General features: G+C 45.8%; 1 protein-coding gene across 2 annotated transcripts in view; it reads left to right on the forward strand.

The window, feature by feature from the left end:
• The window catches only part of LOC129386284 (cytochrome P450 2H2-like), a 253,436-nt gene that overhangs the window by 74,060 nt on the left and 160,507 nt on the right, over nucleotides 1-18,869 (forward strand). The window lies entirely within an intron of this gene.

An 18,869-nucleotide genomic window follows, 5' to 3' on the forward strand; every position in this document is an offset into this window, starting at 1 on the left:
TGTCACAACATTCGCGACCTTCCACTGAAATGGCAGTTCCTGATCTGGTGATTTCGAAAACAAAATAGCTAGAAAGGGCGCCAGGGCTCTTGCATATCTCTCGAGTACATGATTGGAAATGGCATCAGTGCCTAGAGCCCTGCTTGAATTAGGGCGTTCGAGAAGAGCACATACACCATTTGTTGAAACAGCAATGTCAGCCATAGGTTCAATACCGCGGTACGTAACAGATGGCATTTGACCTTGAAAGGTTTCAGAAAACACAGACTGAAAATATCTGTTAAAGCCGACCGTCATGTGTGGGTCTACCGATCAGTTTTCTTGGTCAACGTTAAAGTCCGGGATCCCAACTGAGTCTATCTTATTCGATTTCACGTATTTCAATGCCTCCTTAGAATTTGTAATGAGTTTTTCTCTCCGAGGAGACGAGAAAGTTATCTTTTGCTTCTCTGAACTATATTTTATTTCACTCTGCTTATTTCACCAATTTCTTCCCGAGTATCAGTAGTCTGCTTGCCTATTAGTAATTCAAAGGAACATGGGGCGCTGCGATTTTGATGAGAGTAGTTACGACAAGATAATGAAATGCGAAAATTCCGCCCATCGCAAAAACTATTTGTCTCCCTTCGAGAAAGATGAGAGATGCGGGGGCTACAACGCGGGAAGCAGCACCAGCTCGGCCGTTGCTGATGGCAGCTACACTTAATTAATTCCAATGTTTGCCATAGTACCGAGTCAGCAAGACAATGCCTATTAACTTATTCACACTCAGCCCTCTCGCAAATTTCCCGCCACGCATACGTAATATATATGTTATAGTAGAAAAATACCGTACATTTTATATACGTTTTTGCATCTGCCGACCTAAGACTTAAATAACTGAATCAAACTGTCTAAAGATAAGAAGAATGAAGACGCTGCAGAAATAACAAAGATCGACAGTAAAAAGCATGTCCGCTTTTTTAACATATATTTTTAATTCATTTTAATCGCACCTTTATGTGGTAGAAAACTCACTTACTCCTCGTTAGCTGATGTGCTTGATGGTGTGTACACTGTAGTTCTATTTGTTTCTTTTATTTATTCTCATTTTCAGAAAAACCCCTACTTAGAAACTTCACTACAAATTCAATTGAATTCTCAGATTTACGTTGTCAAACGATGATTTGATTATGAGGCACTCTGTAGTGGGGGACTCCGCAGAAGTTTTGACTACCTGGGTTTCTGTAACGTGCAGCCATGCACGCTACACAGGCGTTCTTTTTTCTTGCATTTCGACCTCGTCAAAATTCGGCCACCTTGGCCGGGATTCAATCCCGCGACGTCACACATAGCAGCACAACTCTACGACACATTGAAATTCTCAGTACATAGGTACTAAATTCTAAACATGGATGTTTATTTACGCACTTTAGTGTTCTTCTCTCAATTGCCGAAACGAAGCTGGGTATAGTGAAGGGCCGAGTCGTGTCCTATTACCAGGCATGCACTTCACAGCCATAGTTATGCTATAGTGATTTACAAAAGGCGCTCGGTTTACTGCACGGCCACTGTAGTCATTCCCTTGGCTAGGCAGTATTGTACTTCACGCATGGGGTCCCAAAATTGAGTGGGATTCCAATATATCTGTATCAGAGTTTTCACTTATATCTCGAAGCAAGGATTTGCAACAGGGCTTTGCCTAAGCGGATGTCAGTGTTAGTAGGTAGCTTCAATGCGCAGTTGCGACATGTCTAGTGACGTGGCAGACAGTGTGTCCAAAAGCTATATTGTGGAAGATAGTACATCACTCACGGGGGCCTAAACTGTTTGGGTTTCCGATATATTTGTAGCACAGTATTATTATCTATGTCTCCAAGCACTCATTTGCAAGAGGGCTTCGGCTGATCACAGTAGACCATAAATATTTATAATCGCTTAGTGCAAAAAAGGTAGGACTCAAGGGGACAGGGGGATGCCACATATTTATGGGTTAGTTTCAATGCGCAATTGCGACATGTGCCAGGAAGCTATTTTCGGCAAATTTCTTTATCTGCTAAGTGTACATTGCGAGTTGCCTTGAAAGCAATGTTGACTGCATTTATTGAGGTATAATTACGCTGTCTACCATCGATTATTCTGAAAGCGGCGACCAAGTTGTACTTATTATATGAACGGAAACACTTGTGGCGTTGCTTGTGTAGTGAAGATTACCATTATAAACATATTTCAAATTTCGCGCTTTGTTCTACTTTTTCCGTTGCGTGGCGTCATGTAACCATACCTTCTTTCTTGTCAGTGATTTGGCGTCCGGCGAACGTTAGGTATGATGTGTCTTTTAATAGGCAATTCAATGTACAAGTGCGGCCTCCCGTTCCATTGACGCACTTGAGAGCGCGGCTCTGAGCCCCGCACTCACATTTTTTTCCCCCTTGCCACGTTCGACCTGTCTTTCTCTCCTTCATCTTTTTCTTCCCATTCCCCCTTCCCCGTGCAGTGCTGTTGAGGGGTCCTCCTGTGAGAGACAGTTACGGCGCTGCACTCATCTCTTCCGTTTCCCTTCCTAAAATCACTTCACACACACACACACACACACACCTTTTACGAGGCGCAGCGGTCCGTAATATTGCGTATTGCTCTTCCGCATTACCAGGGCGAATCAGAATGTCCTTGCCAATATTTTTTAGCCATATTGCAGCTGTAAATGCGAAGTCAGCATATCCATTCCCAGCGCCGGACTTTTCTTGGACCGGCCTGGGCTTATATTCTGGTAGCTCCACAGCATGGCGCTGTTGCCAGTTGTTGAAGATGGCGATTGTGCTTCACAGCGTACGAGTAACAAAGTGTGATTCATTTTCTATGGAGCAAGGGTCAATCACCCATAGGAATCCACAGGGACCTCGGTCCTAGTGATTTCCACGTTTTTGGTAGGCTGAAGGAGTTCCTGGCAGGACTGCGATTCACGCGCAACCTTGAGGGCGAGACAGCAGTCTGACGGTGGTTCCACAGTCAGCCGGACGAATTGTACCACAGGGGCATCTCCAATTTTGTGCTGTGATGGGACAAATTTCTGAACCGGTGTGGGGACTATGTGGAAAACAGGGGCAAAGACTTTCTCGTTCGCCCTCGTATATGAAATAGCACATTTATTGGTAACAAGGAAGACTCATGACTTTCTCTTTATTGGTTCTTTGTTGAAGGAAACATCATGTCGTCCATAAAAATCGCCAAAATCACTTAAGTAACAGATGAAACGCTCTCAAGATTCCTGCACATACATATCATATACAAAACTGTAGTTGTGCATTTACTATCCTGTAGTTATCACTAGTGGTTGCGTTGAAGAAAGCGTAGCTTCGTTTCCCTCAGTTCTGGAGACGGACCGAAGGGCGTAATGATGACTGGCTTTTCGTTTTCGGGAAGAATGCGGAACTGATGCAGCAGGGTGGTCAGGTACAGGAAAATCTCCACCATTGCCATGTTTTCTCCGGGACATATTCTTCTCCCTAAAAGCCAAATTGTTTTGAAAAGAAATCATTAACCACAAACCAATCACGTAGTCGCTCGATGGTCTCCTGCTACAGAAGACATAATTTCGCTACTAGATCAGCTTAAAGAATGAAAACATTTATTGCGTTAGCAATTATATGGAATCTCCAGCGCAGCCTTCCTGTCGACGCGGCCTGCATGGCCCTTATCTTGCGCTCTCGATCGACGGTGCGTGAGTGACACCAACACCAGGCCTAGGTGGAACGGACGGTGTGTTCGAGTGGGGGTTACCAGAAAATCGGAGGGACGTTTGGCTGCTGAAACGACGAATGCAAGCGCTACACACCATCAACGCTACCCTTCATTGCCTCGGTGGCGTAGCCAGGGCAGCCTTCCCCAATTGACAAAAGCGTTGTGTGCATGTACACTATAAGCACAGTAGCGTTCCTGCTGAGGTGCTATGTCAACGGTCTGAGTGGAAAGGGCAGTAAACGGTCAGTTAACGGTGTTCCGTATCATCATCATCATCATCAGCCTGGTTACGCCCACTGCAGGGCAAAGGCCTCTCCCATACTTCTCGAACAACCCCGGTCATGTACTAATTGCGGCCATGCCGTCCCTGCAAACTTCCTAATCTCATCCGCCCACCTAACTTTCTGCCGCCCTCTGCTACGCTTCCCTTCCCTTGGGATCCAGTCCGTAACCCTTAATGACCATCGGTTATCTTCCCTCCTCATTACATGTCCTGCCCATGCCCATTTCTTTTTCTTGATTTCAACTAATATGTCATTAACTCGCGTTTGTTCCCTCACCCAATCTGCTCTTTTCTTATCCCTGAACGTTACACCTATCATTCTTCTTTCCATAGCTCGTTGCGTCGTCCTCAATTTGAGTAGAACCCTTTTCGTAAGCCTCCAGGTTTCTGCCCCGTAGGTGAGTACTGGTAAGACTGGTACTGGTGTTCCGTATATTTTAACGCAACAGCCTTAAGGGCCCTGTGTCGCAGAAAATCCGGTGTGGGCGTCCGGCCGGCGTTGGCGTCGTGCGAGTGAAAATTGCGGCAGATATTTAGGTATATGTATACACCACGCCCTGCTATGTGACCTGCGGTATATGCGGGTTATATTGCCGCACCATTCTATCACTCACCTTGTCTCACGTTCTTGACTAAATTATTCCTCGGGATATTGAGGATGACAGTCAAAAAAAAATAAACACAAATGTCATGAAACAAAAGCACCGACAGCACATGCCCTTTCCTCGGCGGCCGCATTTCGATGGGGGCGAAATGCGAAAACACCCGTGGTACTTAGATTTAGGTGCACGTTAAAGAACCCCAGGTGGTCGAAATTTCCGGAGTCCTCCGCTACGGTGTGCCTCATAATCAGAAAGTGGTTCTGGCACGTAAAACCTCATAATTTAGCACATGCCCTTTATGTTAAATCTCGGATTGAAATATTAAAAGCGCAAAACAATAACGGAAACCACAAAAAATATGCGATTTTTTGGCGCGGCTGCGCACTATCTCCGGGATGGGCTCACGCAAGATGCCGCGTTCCTACCAGAAAGTTCGCCTGCGTGCATAGCGTTCGCCGTCAGCATTTCCCGGTAAACATTAAGGTTACATAAGCTGCAGTTACCGGGAAGCGTGACAAGTAGCCAGAGAACTTTTGATGCTATCATGTTCTACTCTTGAAGGCGAAGCTGAAGCGTTATCCAAATTTTTCACTGGTTACTGACTAAAGCCAAAGTATTCCCGTCCCTCTCATTTCGTGCCTCATGGCGGTGCGACGCTTGCAATGCCCTCATCAGCCCAGCGTTGTGAGAAGCTTGGTAATTGCCAGGACACTGCGCCTTCTGCCCAGAGAGGGAGAGAGACAGGCGAACAATTATTTAGCTCCAGGTCAGTAGTTTTTCTGCCCAGCAGGAGTTGCCTTATTTATACGTCATACTAACATGTTGCCCCCGCCTACACTAACTGTACTACAGCAGGGAACACAAGCTTTCAAAGGTTTGTACACTCAAAATAAGAAAAAACATAAAAATGCGTGCACGTGTCCCGGTGACGTGAGTGCAGCGCCAAAATTAGGTATCACTGTCTACCATGCGAAGTGCGAGTGGTATCTCAGTTGCCGTTATGATTACATTTGCCAGCGCATTGCTGAGACTGTCGGTGCGAGCCAGAATGCCAGGAAGTTGTTTGGAACGACAGTGGATTCGTGGGGCGTAGAATCATTGAGGCAATAAACACCATAAAGATGGAGAGGGCTGCATTCGTCAGCATTCAATTATTCTGTCAGACAAGGAATGCGCTTATTTACCCTCTATGTGTTACACTTGAGTCGTGTTGTTGACTACTAATTTTTGCTTCATATGTTTCCCTCTTTGTACGATGATGATGACAGGACTGAAGCACTGCTGTATGTTGGGAATATTGGTACTCTAACTTCGATAACGTTTTTAGCGCCAGCGGACGATGACTGGAGAAATAAGTTGACAATGCGCAAGCGCATTCTGTTGTCAACCTCTGAGATCTAAGATGACAGGACGCACTCGCTGTACATAAATGCACGGTTTCCTTCTTTTTCCCAATAACCTCAGTTATAAGTCTGCGCTCGTGAGTCTCGTTCTTTCCTTGTGTTCCGTCTTGCCACACAGTTTGTAAGAATGTTTCCGCACCAACCAACCCCGCTATCAACACTGTTACAGTTAGAGGAGTCCCGATGTAAAGTTAAACCTTCCTATCGCTGTGAATTCTTCGCGCTTTGGGGGTAACTGCAAAGTTTTCTTTTCGTACGTACGCATCCACCTGTTTTATTGAAATGCTTTGGCGCTGTGGTCTGACTTTCGGATTATAAAGAGTCGTTGCTGTCAAATTTCTATGAAGTAATATGAAGCATGATGTCACTGTATGTTGTACTATTGCATATAAAAACTTCAGTCCGACGAAACGGTTCCTTAGTTACAGCTTAAGAGGAACCTATAGCTCGAGTGTTCCTATCTAAATACATGTAAAAAGGGAATTCGTTTTTATCTGCAACCACTGCACCAAATTAGACAAGGTTTGTTGCATTTAAAAGAAAAAAACTCGAAATCTAGTGACTGTTGCTTTCGGATTTTTGATTTAGGTCGTTAATTTTTTATTAAAAATTGGCAAAAATCAAAAATGTTCAAAAAACGAAACTATCAAGTTTACAAGTCTGTAACTCAGCAACGAAAATTGATAATAGAATACCGTGAATTACATCTAATAGTACATCTAAAGCAGACAAAATTGATATGTTACACATGAATCTCAAAAAATGTAATAATATGCGAATACAGCTTTTGCACAACCCTTGTAAAAAACGTAACAAGTTCATCTAAGATATAAAATGACGCATGGAATTTGTTCCTTTTCAACGATCTAATGAATTCCGTTTATAGAATGGCGATTACTACTTTTTATGCAGAGCTATGAATCTGTAAAGATCGTGCTTCTATTTTTTGAAACCTTCAAATTTTTTAAAATCTTTTTAACAAATTTCAGGACCTAAATAAAGGTTCCGCTACCAACAGTCACTAGAATTTAACTTTCTCTCTCATATGCAACAAATGTTATTAAAATCGGTCCAGGAGTTATTTCAAAAAACGTTTTTGCTTTTTACATGTATTTGAATAGGCCGCGTCGGAGTTGGGCCCGAGCTAAACATTCCTCTTAAAGGGGCTCTGAAGCACTTTTAGAACATAGTACGAAATCGTTGCCGACCTGTTAGCCATGCTAATGTGAGCATGTCACCCAAATAAATATTGCACAGCTTTAGCAGGGAATTTACTATCTCGTGTCAAAAGCAGTGAAAACTCGCTTGTTCTCGCTTCCGCAGTGGCGTCACGAAACTTTATCACGAGCAGCAGGACCTGCAAGAGCTTCTGACTGATATCGTGATGGCCGAGAACATTATTAGTGACAAAATTATTTTCCATTTCTGTTAAACAAATGAAAATTACATATGTGCGCGATCTCTGAAAGTAAGAAAAGCCCTTTCATTTTGGCGCTGCTATTATAAACTCGACAGTTCCGCCTTGCTGCGTCTGCTGCGTTTGTCTTTCTTTTCTTTAATTATATGATTTGACGGGCCACAATGACGATCTGATTATGAGGCACGCCGTAGTGGGAATAGGATAGGAATGAACTTTATTTGTCCAACGGTTATTGCTGTTGGTGCCCAGGGCTAGGATGCCAGGGGTGCATCGCGCGAGGCTTCCGAGATCCTCGGCAACGGCCCTGGCCCGCTGGACGGCCCGCTCCTGGTCTTCGGGTGCCTCGCTGAGGAGGGCGACATGCCATCTCTCGGCGAGGCACCCAGGGGACTCTGGAAGTTTGAACCACCTGGGGTTCTTTAACGTGCACCTGAACCTAAGTACACGGTTTTTTTCGCATTTCGCCTCTATCGAAATGCGGCCGCCGTGGCCGAGATTGGATCCCGCGACCTCGTGCTTAGCAGCCCAACACCACAGCCACTAAGCGACCACGGCGGGTGCGTTTGTCTTTCGAGGTTAAACGCGTGGCATATAGATACCGCGGCCACTTCCGGGCACCGCCACGAGACAGTCTCGCGTTCAACCTTATTTTGGGGCGAATGGGACACTGCTCCCTTACGCCGCCTTGCCGCCTCACCTGTGCAGCTTCCACCGCTCTAGTGAAAGTAAAAGGAAACAGAAAGCCACTAGTAGGATCGACAACTACGCCTAACTTGGTCTGGGCTTGAAGGGTTGCAAAAAATTTCGCGGCAGGAGATCCTTGATGAAACAAAAATATTAATGAAGTCTTTCTGTGATTAGTTAGAAAAGTGTTTAAGGGTCCCCTTAATGACAATGATGGAAACATATAAATAGCAAGAATAAGCAATTAGTTTAACAAAGTGCTCGTCACTCGGCAATTAATCTCTACTTAGCATGATGCTGTTCGTCTATCTAGATATGCCATGAAGGTACACGACTGGGTTTTTCAAGTGCAGAGGAATACAAAAAATACTTGGGCACGAGGATTTCTGATTTCTATATTTAACCGAATAGCATTTGATACGAATGTTCGCCTTCTGTAACTGCAGGTACTTTTGAACCAAACACTAGACGAAGAAAATAAATATATTATAATTTGGTTCTGAGCTGCAGGGAAGGTCGATAAAGCAATCTTTCTTTCTAGCATGATGAGTTCACTAAACAGCGGATTATCCTATCGAAGCGCGCCTGCTTATTTAGCAAAAAGATGTTATTGAAAAAGCTGGAGATGTCCTTACCAACGGCAAAAGAAAGCAAACCGTCAGGTCTCTTTGTCGTAGCTGTGCCGTCTGGATTCAAGAATCGGGTAGGGTCAAACTCATCTGGATTGTTCCATAATTTATGGTCTCTGTGGGCTGTCATCAAATTTGGGGATACCACAGTGCCTTTTTTAACGTCGTAGTCTCCAATCTTCGTGTCTGCTCCCACTCTGAAAAGCATGAAAAGTGGTTAATGTTCGCTTCTAATGGCACTCCCTTCTATTGGTGCCTCTGCTTATTCACTGGTTGGAGTCATTTCTTTTAATGTGAAGCATTTCTTGGTCTAGTTGTTGCCAAGGTCAAACTCAAAACCGTACAGGGTTACAGAGTTTGTCGCCAATGCGCGCACACTCTAATGCGTCTAAGCGCGTACGCGTGCTCTCCCGCGTGCTCGCTCGCACGCCGCAACTGGCTTGGCGCCTCCTGTCCTTGCTACACTCACCGGTAAGGACGTTTGCGCCACAAATAAAGGTTGTTCGATTGCGCTACCTGCGCTATGCTGCACGTAGGCCTCTATTACGTAAAGATCCGCCCTAGGAAGTATCAAACGAAAGAGGAGTGGGAGTTTGCAAAGGCTCTTGAGAGACTACAGAGCTACGCGAAGCTTACCGAAGCGCAGAGACAGGAGGTGAAGCTACAGGCCGACGATGTGAGCCTGGCCGAAGAATAGCGGCACGCCAAGCGAACGGCCACTGAACAGGGAGCCGAGATAGCAGCGGCGCCGATTGCTGGACTGCGACTTACGGGAAACGGATGCGTGCCTTCAAAAGCTCTTTATCGAAGACAAACGGGGTGTGGTGTGCAACGTATACGACCACGTCTGGTTCATACGTAACGACGTCGGGGTGTTGCCAGAGCCCGCACATGTGGCGGTCCTGGAATGAGCGTTTCCCCAAATGAGCGTGAGTGAGTTCTGGCTGCGCGCCACGTGCAAGGAAAAAAATCCTTCACATTGACTCAGACAATGGTTGAGGATGGTTTCTGCCGGGTATTTTTTTTCTTTTCCTTGGTTTCATTAGAATATAAGTTATGCGTACACTCGAGGTGCATCTGCGGTTTGCTCTTGTAGGGTTAAAAGGTGTCCTGAACTTCGGAGTGTGTGGTGGCGGAAACGACGATGTGAATTGGACTTACCGGCAATGGTACGCGCAATCGCCTCGATGGTCAACATGGGCTGGGGCTTGCCGTCCGCTACAGACGCGAAGGTTTAGGGCACGCACACTGTATAAGCACTACAATTCTGGCTGAGCTGATGTGTGTCTGCTTTGGTTTGTGCCAGAAACGGGAAGCTAACCTTATCTAATATTTCGCTGGGCGCTAACTATTATCTTACATGGTACCAGGAATGGGGATCGCGTAACTGTTCAAGATAGGACACAGAACGTCGTCTACAGCAGCCGAGTTGGCCATAATTCGGGAAGCAATGCGCTGCGTACTGCAAGAAAGCCTCGATAAATGGACAGTGTTTTGTTACTCAAAACCAGCAATGAAACACATGAGCAATTTACAAATCACAGAACTGCATATATTCCTTTTAGTTTATGATATCATGTCTCTGCTTGCTGAGCCATCTCAATCCGGGCATATCCCCGTGCTGCAGTGGATTCCTAGCCACTGTGGAATAGCTGTTAATGAACAGGCTGACGGCGAAGCAAGAAAGCCGTACACTGATGGGAAGATTATAAAACATCAACGCCTTGCTCCATAACTCCATCAAAATCTCTATGATGCGATAATAGGACAACCCCGAACTTTATCAAGAGCGCCTCCACAGACTTCAGGCTTGTCTGCGACTCCAGCTTCCACTTCGGTTTTCGGAGAGGCCAAGAAACACTCATCCATTGCTTACATCTTGGTGGGGCGTACACTCACCGATACCTTTTCAAGATTGGAGAAGAATGGCACCCTGAGTGTAGCGTCTCTGACACTCCCGAGAAAATAGCTCACTTTGCTCTCAATATGCGGCCAAGCGAACGACACTTAATTCTAGTGTTGAGTGCTTGGACTCCCGCGCTTTTTTGGGAAGAAAAGATTTTAGGCGTATGGAGAAGAGTTGACTTTGCCCAACGTGCCATAAAGTCACGCTTGAACTTTCAACGCGAGACTGGTTGATACGATCGCCTCTGGAACCTATGAGACGTACAGAAAGTGCGACATGTGTTTGTGCGATAACTTTTTGTGTGAGCAAGTTTACTCTTGTGTACATTGTGCCTACAGCGCGTATGCGCGTATTGGACGACGTATACCTAAACACAATTACCTGTCACCTACATTTCTGTGTATTTCCCACTTTCCTTTACCCCAGTGAGGAGTAGCAGTCCAGAGACATGCTCTCAATGTCTACCTTTCATTCTTTCTCTTCATTAAAATTTCCTCCTCCTCGGTTTCATCTGGTGCACCATCCAGGTATGACGCCTGCAACTCCCCCGGTGGTGCTCCTCAGCAAGACAGTGGTTTGAGACTCCTAGCACGGCCACGGTGCTCTTCATTCTACACAGCAGGAACTGCCTTGAGTGAAGCGTCCTGCCATCATGTCGCACCCGTTTAAAGCTAGAACACCGTCCGAAAAAGTTGAAGGGCAGCACGAAACTTTATCACCGTGAATGCTTCGGTTGGGTGAAACTGCCAATATATTTTTTAATTTTTTTCTCTTTTTGAAAAACGCCATGGTGCAGTATCTACACACGCGGAGCTAGTGCAAAATACATCATATTGAGTAACAATTTGGAGTAGGCTAGTAGTTGAAATCTTTTCAAGGCATTCAACCACGGGAATGACTAAACTTTAGCCTAAACATCTAGCTCTAGTGGTCTGATGTAGGTATAGCAGTGTTTAGAGCGATAATATGGCTATTCGTACTAGGTGGTATATTAGGGACCATGTATAATGACATATTTGACAAACCGATATGCTTAGGAATAATCGTGTTGGATAGGTTACTGGGGGATTGATCACGATTCAAGTGATAGCCGCAACGAATGCGATGATAATGGTGTAGCTTATGCTGATGCAAAATTATGTATTAAAATTTATCATTCAGCCTGTGCACAATACTAAATTTAGAATGCTCTCATCGCGAGGGTAAACAACAAATAATTTGATGTTGGCAAGAATATTCCCCCACTGAATTCACTGAGTTTCAATGCGTGAGAAGCAGGCGCTATCGTAAACAAAACCTTCAGAGTCAGCACGAGTGCAAAGGTGGATCGAAGGTTACGGCTCCTTGGTGACATATATAGTGCTTGTTTATATAACAGTTAAGAAATCTGGAAAAAATGTTTGTGCAGGAATTTTACATACGCGCGTGGTATGTTGAACGGTGTGGCAAGTTTCCAGCGGAACATCTCCCAGATAGTGGCCATGGTTAGGGGCATCGATGTATGGTCTTCCCAACTTGGTAAGCGATCGCTACCGACCACACTGTCAATCTCTCGTTGCAGCTCAGCCTGTAGTGTATCCGCATGGCTGGCTAAGTTGAGCAGGTGCCAATGAAGATAAAAGTTGCCGCTGGTGGCCGCTCCCATGAGGATGTCAACCATGTTTCCCACAAGGTTGTCTGCTGTGAGAAGCATTAAGAACGAACTACAGTTCTCCGCATTGTCCCACTTATCTGCGCATCGTGTGCACTATGCGTCTTAATGTCGCCGTACGGACAGCGATTCTTGCGCACATTAGTCCATATTAGCATCACGTGTTACTGCTACTAACACACATAATTTACAGGTTAAAACAAAGCAAGACATAGGATCGAAGTCGCCAATGTTTAATGGGGAACTTATTGGGCCACTAGGCCGCTAAAAATGTTAAAAATCAGTGTGTGAGAATAGATTAGGAATTCCCGATGAGAATTACATTTTATCTTCTATTGTGCGTGCGCTCTAGCATACTTCTAATTATTTATGCCACTCATGCCGACTCTCGGCGTGGAGGCTCTGAGACATAGCGACAGTAAAGAAATAAACGCGCAACTATTGTTAGAAAAAGCACTGCCGAAGCATAAATGATATTTGTAGCCTGTAATATAGAGATTTGAGGCACATATACTCTAATACAAGGAAACTAAGTGAGCCAGTATTAAGTGGCTTAGCTATGTTTATCCACAGGCTTTTCTAGTAGGAACGGGATGCTGTTGGGCATGGTGTTACTACATGCTGGGTTTTCTTGTTGTTCCATAAACATCGTATTCCCTTGTTTGTTTCAGTTCTAGCTCTTACAGCGTTGGAAGAGAGTACCAACAAGACATGCGTGTTGTCAAGTGCCCAGTTATACAGACAGATAGTTGATTGTAGTGAACCTGCGAGACACATAACAACTTCTACAGGATGATGTACCTGTGAAATACTGGTTCTTGTGTGTCCCTGCTTCGCGGATCTTCTCCACGTACAGGTCGATGTAACTCTTCGCACGCCCGCTATTCTTTGTGTCCTCATTCGTCTGCACTAATTCCCTAGACAGACAAAAAGAAAGTCGCGTGTGATCACTCTCTGGCACTGCGTCACAGGACAGCAAGAAAAGCGGCAATATTTTCCTTCGTGGGAAATTTAGGATATCTGCGAAGTGTCCGAAGAACCAGCCCCAACTTTTGTTATAATTTGAAGTTCAGTGCTTATCACAGTGAGCTTAAAAGTACACGGGCCGACCTATGAGTAAAATCAGTTATTGAGCCTGAAGAAGTGTGCGTATTTTGTCTTAGCGTTTGCTAATAGCAACCGAATATCACATTGCCAGTAAAAATATTTGGCATATTATGTCTACTGTTCTAGCTTGAATTTAGCTGCTTCAACAAGGTTGTCTTGTAATTTCAGTTGCTGAGCACTAAGTCAGACCTCGCAGTTTATAATTCATAGCACGATCCGTAAAATGCCGGATCCCCCATTCGTGGAAAAAAACGAAATTTCCTTGCAGTCGTTGTACCCACCTTTGAATCCAAATGCGTATTTTATAGCATAAAAGAGATTTATTGGGGTTCGTAGCGACCGCCGGTTCTAGGATACACAGACCAGTTCCCGAGCTCGAGCCACTGCTGCGCGCTTGATGCTGCCGATGCTGCTGACTCTGTGCGCACATTCGTTCTCTTCCTTACAATGGCCCCGGCTGAAATAAAGGAGCTATCCTGGCGACTTAGTTTTCTGGAAGGACGGTAGAATGGTGATACGGCTTGAGACGCTGAGAGTGAACGACTTCGCGGTTACGACGTCGCATGTCGGACGGCGGCGTTAGCGGCTCAACCAGGTAATTAACGGGTGATGTTCTCTCGAGAACGCGGTATGGCCCCTTGTACTTCGGAAGGAGTTTTGAAGAGAGCACGGGCGTGCGGTGTGGCACTAACAACCAGACGAGAGCGCCCGGGAGAAAAGTGGGAGTCGAGTTCTGGGCATCGTGAACGGCTTTTTGATGGTTCTGGTCGTCCGAGGTGAATCGGCCGGTCAGCTGGCGACATTCCTCGGCGTGTCTGGCGGCTTCCGAGATCGGCAGGCATTCGGATGGGTCCGGCCGGCAGGGCAGAATGGTGTCGATTGTGTGCGAAGGATGACGGTCGTAAGGAAGGTAAAAGGGTGAGAATTCGGTAGTGGCCTGAGTCGCAGTGTTATAGGCGTAGGTGACAAACGGAAGAACTAGGTCCCAATTAGCGTGATCAGGTGAGACATACATGGCGAGCATGTCACCAAGAGTTCGATTAAAGCGTTCCGTGGTACCGTTAGTCTGTCAGTGATAAGCTGTACATTTACGATGAACAATAGCGCATTCAGCAAGCAGTTGTTCGATGACTTCAGGTAAGAAAGCGCGGCCTCTGTCGCTTAATAGTTCACGTGGACCTCCATGACGAAGGAGAAAACGGCGAAGTATGAAATTGGCGACCTCCTGCGCTGTAGCATTTGGTAGAGCAGCAGTCTCCGCATAACGGGTTAAGTGGCCTACCGCAACGATTATCCACCTGTTGCCGGTAGGAGTCAATGGAAGTGGCCCGTAGAGATCTATGCCCACGCAATCAAAGGGTCGGGATGGACATTGTAAAGGCTGGAGTTCACCGGTGGAGTTGTGCGGTGGCGTTTTGTGGCGTTGGCACTCATCACAAGAGTGGACGAACTTTCAAACGAAATTGTACATTCCCCGCCAGTAATAGCGGTGTCAAAGTCTTTCGTAGGTTTTGAAGACTCCCGCGTGGCCACACTGAGGGTCGACGTGGATCGAGGAGCAGAGCTCTGATCGCAAGGTTCTCGGAATGACGAGTAACCAGGTGCGTCCCTTTGGGGCATAGTTGCGTCGATATAGCAGCTGGTCTCGAATCGCAAAATGAGGAGCTTGGCGCCGAAGCGTACGTGACGCCGCAACTTTCGCCGTATCCGAGAGAAGGTCGAGCAGAGATGCAGTCCAGGGATCATTACGCTGTGCAGCAGCGATAGTGTCAACGTCCAGAAAGGATAATGTGCACTCGCAGGAGGAGTCGTGACTGGCCTTCGTCGGAGTGCTTTTGCCCGGAACGGTAAACCACGCGGATGTCATATTCTTCAATTCGCTATGCCCAGCGGGCAAGGCGGCCCGATGGATCTCGAGCGTCGACAGCCAACATAGTGCGTGGTGGTTGGTTACTACGTCAAACGATCGGCCGTATAAATATGGGCGAAACTTGCTAAGCGCCCACACAATGGCCAAACACTCATTTTCTGTAACGCTGTAATTGGTCTCCGCCTTGGTTAACGTGCGTCTCGCGTATGCGACGACGTATTCTGTGTGGCCAGGTTGACGCTGTGCCAACACAGCGCCAAGGCCAACACCGCTTGCATCGGTATGGATTTCGGTTGGCGCTTGAGGGTCAAAATGGCGAAGAATGAGTGGCGTCGTGAGAAGACGGCGCAAGGTTGTGAAGGCGTCGTCATACGCTGGAGACCATGATGAAAGATCTCTAGCGCCACCAAGGAGCTATATTGCGATATAATTGATGCAAAGTTTCGAACAGATCGCCGGAAGTAAGAGCAGAGGCCGATAAAACTGCGTAGCTCTTTCATAGTGGTAGGTTTTGGGAGCGCAGTAACAGCACGTAGCTTCTCGGGATCCGGGCGAATGCCCTCCTTTGACACGACATGGCCTAAAATTGTGAGCTGACGAACTGCAAATCGACACTTCTTCAGGGTAACTTGCAACCCGGCGTTGGTTAAGCAAGTGAGTACGTGCTGGAGGGGGAGCAGGTGCGTTGCGAAATCAGGGGCGAACACCACAATGTCATCAAGATAGCAACGACAGATTTTCCATTTGAGGCCACGCAGAACATTATTCATTTTTCTTTCGAACGTAGCAGGTGGGTTGCAAAGTCCGAAAGGCATGACGGTGAATTCATACAAGCCGTCTGATGTAACAAAGGCAGTTTTCGGGCGATCGGCCTCTGCCATCGGAACCTGCCAGTGGCCTGACCGCAAATCCAACGAAGAAAAGAACTCGGCTCCCTGCAAACAGTCCAGATCATCATTGATGCGTGGTAATGGGTAGACGTCCTTCAGCGTAATCTTGTTCAACCGTCGAAAATCAACACAGAAGCGGATGGAACAGTCTTTTTTTGTGACTTTTGTGAATTTACGGTATCGTCTCAGTCAAGTCATGAATAAGAACCCGCGCATACCTAGTACTTGTTACCTTTAGTAGCAAAATCCCCGTATAAAGCCGACTATCAAAAGGGGCTTAGCTGTGACTGACCCTTAAGCGACCCGCTGGGTCATAAACAAAACGCTCATGCCTGAAAAACCACATGTATGCAGAGCTGCCAGGAATGGCCTCAAGTACGCTCTCCACAGTGTGCGAAATTCTCTCTTCTTCCCTCCCACCTCCTTCACATCCACTGCAGTCGCGGCAGCTATCACTTATCCTCCCCCTCCCTTCCTGCCACGTTCATAGCCTCCGTCCTGGCCGCCATCACGTTGTCGCCAGCACCGCTATCGTTCTATCTCTCTCTTTTTCCCGGTGGTGCACACCACGGGGGATCAAACGTGAGAGGGTCATGTAAACGCGTTAGAACGTGATACGAGAAAAGGAAAAAGAAGAATTTGGCCGAAGCGGAGGGATTTCAGTGAAACACTGCATTCAGATCTGGTGCGCGTTGCAGGTTTACCGGGTTTGTCTACCTTTCACCTAATTGGACACTTCTGAAGGCCCGTTGCGGGAAAACTTTCGGGTTGGCTACTTTCTGTATTATGGGTAAAACGAGAGCAAAGTAAAAGCGGGAGTCAACGTATCGACAAGTGGACTTTGCTTTTCCAAGGCCTTGAAAAAGACAAGTACACTTGTCGAAACGTTAGCTCCCTCTTTAACCTTGTTCTTGTTTTGCTCATAGTCTTGAATTTCCATCTCCCGCCGTTCCCGTGCTTTCCCTGGCTATTTTCTGGTTACATTCAAGATCGACGTCTTGCTATAAGAGCTACAGACAAACCAGACAAAACATTCTGTAAACGATCTCCGCCTCGAATGGCGTCTAAGTACGTAAGTGTACAAAATGATGTTACATCACTTTGCACAAGACAACTAGACTTCACTGGCGACCTCATAGTAGTGCCGGAACAGTGTTGCTTACGTTGTGTACTTCATACAGGCATTTTCGCATTACTAACATGACAAGAGTGAATGTTGCTGATCGAATGAACAGGGTATTTTAACAGCATACTTATATTGCATGAATTTGACGAAGGTATTGCATAGTTGCACTATGCAGTGTTTGATAAACATCTTTTGTTAACAAACATACATTTTTCTAAGTAAGGCTGCTATCTGCAGCGCTTTCACCTAGCGTGCAACGGGGCTAAGGTTTGCTGTCTTTCTTTACGGGAGAACTATAGTACACCGCACTTAAGAGGTCTACCATAATTTCTGCAACTGTCTTTTTCCCGGCCTCACCTGTCTCACCTGCACAGTGATGCTGTGCATTGTCTCCTTGCCTTCTCCTTTCGGCAAATGTTTTTTTTTACGTGTGAAAGTTTTGCGAGATTAACAACGTGCTTTCAGGATTTATGTGAGGCGGATCGCTGATATTGATCTGCTAGCATAGTACACGCATAAAACGCTTTCTGCGACAGCAGTATGAGAACCTTAATACGTACGAGAGCCTAATTTATATGTGTATATGACATTAGAGCATACTACTGAACTGCAGCAATAGCGATCACGATCTTAGGCTCTCCGCACAAGTGCAATAAATATTGTGCCAGCTAGTGAAGGAACACCGAAATATTAGAGCTCTAGCGTTGCCTGAAAGGAGCAAATAAAGCTGGAATTCCTGAAGCTTGTGGCACAAATATCCCACTAGTAGGTTCGAGTGTGAGGGTGCCAAAATAGTACGTTTATCTACAGCACCCTTAATAACCCCGTTGTAAAAATAGGATAACAATAAAACATAAAAGATTCCAGACTCTAGAGCCTTGAATTTATGACTGCGCAAACAGCTCCAATTTTGTGCACACTTTCACATTTTCTTCTAACTCCCATTGATGAGTTAACTCAATTTCTTTCGCAAGTATTAAGAACGTTTAGCTTCCTAGCAATGGTATCATATCATTTATATGGTCCAAAGTATCATTATGTTCAACATTGCAGGGTTTGCTCTCCAGGTAGATGGAGAGAGAAAGGTATGAACAGGGAAATTCTGAATAACGTCTGTAGCAGAACTAACGTCATGGCTGCAACATATAACTGAGGCAGTGTGAAATCGAGGCAATAAACTATAACCGTAGTCGAGAATACGTGACGCCAAAGCTCACAGCAACTGTTAACTTGTTATAACATGCGTGATGGGATAGGGGAATGCCGCGAGGAAAAACCTATCAGGCCGTGTAGCTAGATTAGTATACCTACTTTTTACTCTAGTACTCATGTTCTCCTAAACATTCTTATCGGCGTGTATTCTTGTAACCGTAGTCGTAATTTCTATGCAGCAGGGGCTTATGACCATTCTTCCGTTATCCCTATTATAAGAGACTGCAACGTAGCTTACTTCACTTCTGGCAGACGCTCTAACCATCTTCCCATTTTAGCGTGGGACACTACAGATATCACGAGGTGCACTGAGGGTCTACCTGTAAAATATAGCTTTCAGTTCTACACTAGACAATCCAATTCACT

This window comes from Dermacentor andersoni, chromosome 4, assembly GCF_023375885.2.
Source record: "Dermacentor andersoni chromosome 4, qqDerAnde1_hic_scaffold, whole genome shotgun sequence".
NCBI lineage: Eukaryota > Metazoa > Arthropoda > Arachnida > Ixodida > Ixodidae > Dermacentor > Dermacentor andersoni.